Genomic DNA, 6,795 nt, shown 5'->3' on the forward strand with positions numbered 1-6,795 from the left:
TTGCCCACAGCCTCGGCCTCTGCATGCACCATCACCATCACGTCCAGTTCCCCATCCCTTGCCGCGCTTCTTACCCATTTTAAATGAAGAACAATATCTTCCATGCTCACTACATATGGCTGAATTTGGAGCGAATTTATATGTAATCCGTGTGATGGAGAAACCACAGTTTTAAATACCTGGCCTGTAGGTAACTATTTTGAACAGCAAATCTGTGCCAAAACTTTGCTGACACACTGAAATAAAATTTGAATGAAGGCCAAAAATGCAGTATTTTCAGCGCAATTATATGTGATCCATGTGACGGACAAACAACAGTTTTAAATAGCTGGATTTTTAGTGCTGTAATATGGAAATTATCTGGCTGTATTCTGCAGTGCCAACAAGCAAATGACGCAGAAAAACGGTGTTCTCTGGATTGCTTTTTAAAGCAAATAGTGAGGATTAAGATCCACAAAAAATTATTCCTGACCCCTGAGACCTGTGCCTTTGTCTAGAAATATCTAACAGCAGCAGAAAGCCGAACTGGAATGGACCCTCTTGTGCTATATGCACTGCAGTCTGCTATATACACTGCCTGCCTGTTATCTCTGCAGATGGATTAGTCCTCAGAAGGACTGTTTGCTGAGATGGATATGTGTAATGTACTTGCTTTCTCCCTACACTACCTAATACACAACCAAATCTCTCCCAAGCTCAGCAGCACCTCTCCCTACACTGCCTGATTGCGGAGTAGACTGACAAGCGCAGATGCGCCAGGTCTGATATAGACGTGATGACACTGTGCGGCCAGCCAATCACTGTAATGCCACAACCAACATGGCTGCGGCATTACAATGAATGGCAGGCAATCCCTGCATGTTGATTGGCTCTCTAAAGAGCGCCAAACATGCAGGGAGGGGACCGAAGTTCCCGCCCGAGCAACCCGGAAATACTCGCCAAGCGCCGAGCTTGTAGAGCACCATGATGCTCATGCGAGTACCGAGTAGTGGCGAGCACATTCGCTCATCACTAGTTTCTATAAAGAGCGCCAAACATGCAGGGAGGGGACCCGAGCGACCACCCAAGCTTCTCACAAGTACTCGGCGAGCTCGGAGCATCTCGAGTACTGAGATGCTTGGGTGAGTACCGAGTACTTGCGAGTATGCTCGCTCATCACTACTTATAACGTAAATCTAACAGAGTGGTAACCAAATAGTCATCAATATTTTGAATCATGTTGCAGATAGTGCAGCAAGAAGGCTCTCATTTGTCGGGCTCTTCCATGAGGTCCAAGCTCATGCTGTGCTGGTGGCTGGGTAACTCTGATGCTTGTTTCCTCCATCCCTTCCCACCAACCACGAACAACAGAGAGGTGATGATTATCCTCTTCATCTCCTGATAGTTGCTCGCCCATCACCTCTTCCTCCTCCATTTGTTCCTCAGCTCTTGCACCTTCACAAAGAGTTTATCTGGTTTCACCAGCCCCCCTCAATCGCAGTAATCCACCCTCCCTTGGGACCCTGAGATGTCCCCTACTGTATCACGTTAGTAAGAGAAGAAAGAATTTTTTAGTGTGGATGAGGCCTGTATAACATAGAAGATATGGTCCAAACAATTTCAAACTCAGATCTAGCCTGCTGAATCACAATTGTCAAAGAAAAAAATAGATTTTTTTTGCTCTGCATACAGCTGAATTTCAACACAACAAAATGACAAGGTGACATATGGCGCACGATATCACGTTTCTCACAGAAAAAATTTTTTTTTTTTTCTCTTGTTACCAATTGAAATAAATAGCGGAATTTCAACGCCACACGATGACAAGGTGAGCTATTATGGCTTGCTCTATCACGTTAACAATTAAAATAAATAGATTTTTGTACTCTGCAGAGGTTCCACACACAGCTGAATTTCAACCCCACAAAATGACAAGGTGGGCCACTATGGCTTGCTGTATCACATTAGCAAGTGAAAAAAAATAGATTTTAAAGAGGTGTACTCGTGCTTGGAGCACAATAGAAGCAGTGCGCAACAAACTTCTATGTCATGCGCCATGCTGTCTTTGTATGGACCTCAGTAATGGCATAAGAAATAAAAAATCTGCTGGAAGGTCCATTTTACAGACACAGGACACTAGAGATTTAAACTATCTGACTTATAAGCATCCGCCTATCTAACTAGCTAAAATCTCTCAGTATGCAGGAGCAGCATCAGCAGCAGCCTCTGTGACCTGCTTTAATCAGAAAATGGCACTAACACAACATGTCCGCTCTGTATATAGAGAGGAACATGTGATTTCAGCAGCCAACGGCTCAAGCCCTTGTGTCTGGACAGCGGGGATGCTTCCTGCGTCCTGATTGGCTAGCTACGATTTGCGCACAAAGTTAGGGGAAAAAAGATTACAAGCATGGCGCTGCTCTGAGCTCATGTGAGCTTTCCTCAGCCCCAAGCCCCTCATTAAAAACGTCCCCAGCTCATCATACACAACCACTATGCTAGCCAAAGTGTTAAATATACTTTCGTTGCAACGCAATAATTTCCCGCACTTTATCAAATTTTACGAAAAAATATTTGTTTTTCCGATCACGAATCTGAATGTGCCATATTCATGCCGAATTTGAAACTTGCAATCGATTATATACAATCAACTTATCTGATCCTCCATTGGTGGCGGTATAAGATAGGTGGGCTCCCTCCCAATTTTGGACTATCTAGCCCTATTGGTATAAATTTATACCTGTTTTAGTACTATATAGTATATTTTATACAGGTGGTGCACGGATTGCACTTTGGGTCTGATTTTAATATTTCAAATAAAGTTTATTAGTTTTACCCCTCTGCTACTATTCACTTTATGGCAGAGTGGTCCGACAGAAGCCTCTCCTCGGTGCAAGACATATGAAAGCCTGCATAAAGTTTTCTCAAAAACACTTGAAGGACTCCCAGACTATGAGAAATAAGATTCTCTGGTCTGAAGAAATGAAAGTAGTACTTTTTGGTGATAATTCTAAGCAGTATGTGTGGAGAAAACAAGGCACTGCTCATGACCTGCCCAATACAATCCCAAAAGTGAAACATGGTGATGGCAGCATCATGCTATGGGGGTGTTTTTCAGCTGCAGGGACAGGACAACTGGTTGCAATTGAAGGAAACATGAATGCGGCCAAGTACAGAGATATCCTGGATGAAAACCTCTCCCAGAGTGCTCTGGACCTCAGACTTGGCCGAAGGTTCACCTTCCAAGAAGACAATGACCCTAAGCACACAGCTAAAGTAACTTCAGAATATCTCTGTGACCATTCTTGACTGGCCCAGCCAGAGCCCTGACCTAAACCCAATTGAGCATCTCTGGAGAGACCTGAAAATGGCTGGTCCACCAACGTTCACCATCCAACCTGATGGAACTGGAGAGGATCTGCAAGGAAGAATGGCAGAGGATCCCCAAATCCAGGTGTGAAAAACTTGTTGCATCATTCCCAAGTAAACTCATGACTGTACTAGCTCAAAAAGGTGATTCTACTCAATACTGAGCAAATGGTCTGAATACTTATGACTATGTGATATTTCAGTTTTTCTTTTTTAATAAATTTGCAAAAATTTCTACATTTGTTTTTTTTTCAGTCAAGATGGGGTGCATAGTGTACTTTAATGAGAAGAAAAATTAACTTTTTAGAATTTTGCAAATGGCTGCAGTGAAACAAAGAGTGAAAAATGTAAAGGGGTCTGAATACTTTCTGTACCCACTGTATATGCAATATGGTTCCTAACAATGACGATGCCGGAAGGAAGTGGGGAGCGAACCTTAGTGTTGCGCACTCCAGAGGTCACTGGAGCGGAAGTCATAGTGACTGGCCGGCTCCAGCGCACAACATACCTGAACATAGACTGGAAGATAAAAAACGCTTTGCGTACAAGATAAATTGCGCAGGCGCGGGATTTGGCTATGTGATGTGCGAGGGTGGGAATTATAATTCAAACATGAGGCGGGGATTAATTCCCATCCTCCGGTCCACAAGAGTCAAAAACGTAAATGAATAAAAAGACATTTCACTGTAACAAGACCTCTAATATGAGGCATACAGGTAAGTATGGATTCACATTTCTATCAACTGTATATTAGAGGTCAGGTAAGTTCCAGGTGGTGACAGATTCCCTTTAAGGAGAAATTAAGGGTAAAGATGCTAAACCCAAGAGCAGTCAGGCTTTGCTCACATGTTGCAGCCATAGCGCTTTTTTGACGCAATTGCAATAAAACCACAATTGTGGAAAAAAATAATGCAGCATGGCAGCGGCATGTGAACACTTTTTTAGGCCTACTTCACACAACCGTGTTTAAACACATACATGAAAAATCTGTACTAGTGCCATCAGTGTTTTCCATCAGTGAGTCAGTGTTTACCATAAGCATTTTTCCAGTGTGGATAAAGAAAGAATTACATTACAAAGCTTCTCCTACACTCTGCAATGTTAAACACATACAGCACACAGACGGTGCACTGATGCCATCTGTATGCTGTATGCAGTGCCAGGACAAGGTATTTTGGTGCCATAGGCACCAAAGGAATGTGTCAAAAACTAAGGTAACAGGACCACTAATGCACCTCCCTCCCCCCCTCTGATGGGTCATGTAACAATCTCTGATGATCACATCCACTAGAATTGTTACATTTTTCACAAAACAATGTCAGCCAAAGTAAAAAAAAAGTGGTGTACTTTAGGAATGTGACTTAACAGGGAGTGCAACTTCAAAGTTAGATACAGAATCAATCATTTTTTGTGGACCATCTACACAATATGGGGGAAAATAGCAATATTCATCCCTTATGTCCTATATTTTAAATGTAATGTCAAACTCAAGTATAGTCATTGAAACTAATATAGTGTAACTATAATGGGGGCCATTTGGTTTCATTTAAGATGTCCAGCATTTGGCAGATACCCTACTGGAAAATAAACAGTCCCCCATTATAGATAAAGAGAGACATTTCATGTTTTTGCGTCCGTAATGCGACAAATACACCCTGAACAAAGCTGAAAGTGGTTCTAGTGATGTATTCATGTATTGATGGTGGTTCTGGTTTTGTTGGCATATTCATGTAGCGATGGTAGTTCTGGTGTTGTATTCATGTAGTAATGATGATTTTGGTGATATACTCATCACCAGAACCATCATCAGTGGATGAATACGAAGTCAATATCATCATCCATACATAATTAGAGCACCAGAGCCATCAATAGTACATGAATATGGTACCAGAAATATAATCAGTAAATAAATATGTCACCAGTACCAACATCAGTACATGAATACGTCACAAAAACCACCATTAGTACATGCATGCATCACTAGAACCATCATCAGTACATAATTACATCACCAGAACCACCATAAATTAATATGTCACCAGTAGGGATGAGCGAGTAGTGAAATAATCGGACTTGCTATACTCGTAACGAGTAGGTCCCAATACTCGGGTACTCGTTACGAGTAGCGAGTCCAATGTAAGTCAATGGGAAAAGCGAGTAAGCCGAGTAAGTGTCTGCTTGAGCCTATAAAGCTGTCTGGGGGCTGAGGAAAAGGCTGAAATGGGTGCATGATTGTTTAAAAGCCAGCGGTAAAAAGCCGCTGGCTTTTATACAATCACTCAGCCCCATACTCGCTTCCCTGCAGCCTCTCATTCCGATCCTAAGTTAGGACCATTCTGGGAGCACAGCACCAGGGAGCGGGGAGCGAAGGACCCAGGCGGGGAAGCAGGCAGTGAAAAGACTTCACCGCCGGCTTTCCCGTTTGTTGCTGCGCTCCGCGATGTACGCTTCCCGATCCCTGGTGCTTTGCTCCCCACCCGGTCCTAACTTAGGATCGGGATGGGAGGTGGCAATGGGGAGCGTACAAAATTGCCCAAATCAATGGGAACAGTGCTCAATTAAAGGTCAGGCAGGCAGAATATATAGGCAGACAGGCAGGCAGGGTATATAGGAGGGTGCATGAAAAACATAGCAGGGCACTTGGAACACACTAGTGCCTCCGATTTTCATGCACCCGTCTCTTTAAAAAATTGATCAGCAGCATACACCGGTACCCGACACTTAGAACAGAAAGAATTGAGCATCACACGTACATTAGATAATTAGAAATATGTCAGTCACATATATAATAAGTACAGTGACAGTGTTGGTTACTGTACTTGTCATTTAGTGTTAAAATAAAGGTTTTATTAAAAGAAAACTTGGCGTGGGATCCCCCGTAATTTTAGTCTCTAGCAGAGGTTAAGCAGATGACTTGGGCAGATGTTTGAAGCCTGGGAAGGGGGCAATACCCACGGAGCTTCCCAGGCTACTAATATCAGCCCCCAGCTGAATACCCAGCCTTTACTAGCTGGGGGGGACCCAAAAAAAAAATTACGTGGGGTCCCCCCTATTTTAATAGCTAGCAAAGGCTAGGCAGACAGCTGGGGGCTGATATTAATAGCCCAGGAAGGGTGCCATGAATATTGGCCCCCTCCCAGGCTAGAAACACCAGCCCTCAGCCACCTCAGAAATGGCGCATTCATAGGATGTGCCAATTCTGGCACTTAGCCTCGCTCTTCCCACTGCCCTCTAGCGGTGGCAGTGGGGTAATAGGGCTGATGTTGATGTCAGCTTATAATGCCAGCTGACATCAAGCCCAAGTTATTAATGTAGAGGCGTCTATAAGACACCCCATTACTAACCCCATAGTGAAAGTTAAAAAAAAAGCCAACACCCAGAATAAAATCCTTTAATTTAAATAAACACACATTCCTTTAATGTTCTAAATTAAACTCTACTTACCCT

Source organism: Phyllobates terribilis, unplaced genomic scaffold (assembly GCF_046119375.1).
Source record: "Phyllobates terribilis strain yellow unplaced genomic scaffold, ASM4611937v1 Scaffold_2__4_contigs__length_985480577, whole genome shotgun sequence".
Lineage (NCBI taxonomy): Eukaryota > Metazoa > Chordata > Amphibia > Anura > Dendrobatidae > Phyllobates > Phyllobates terribilis.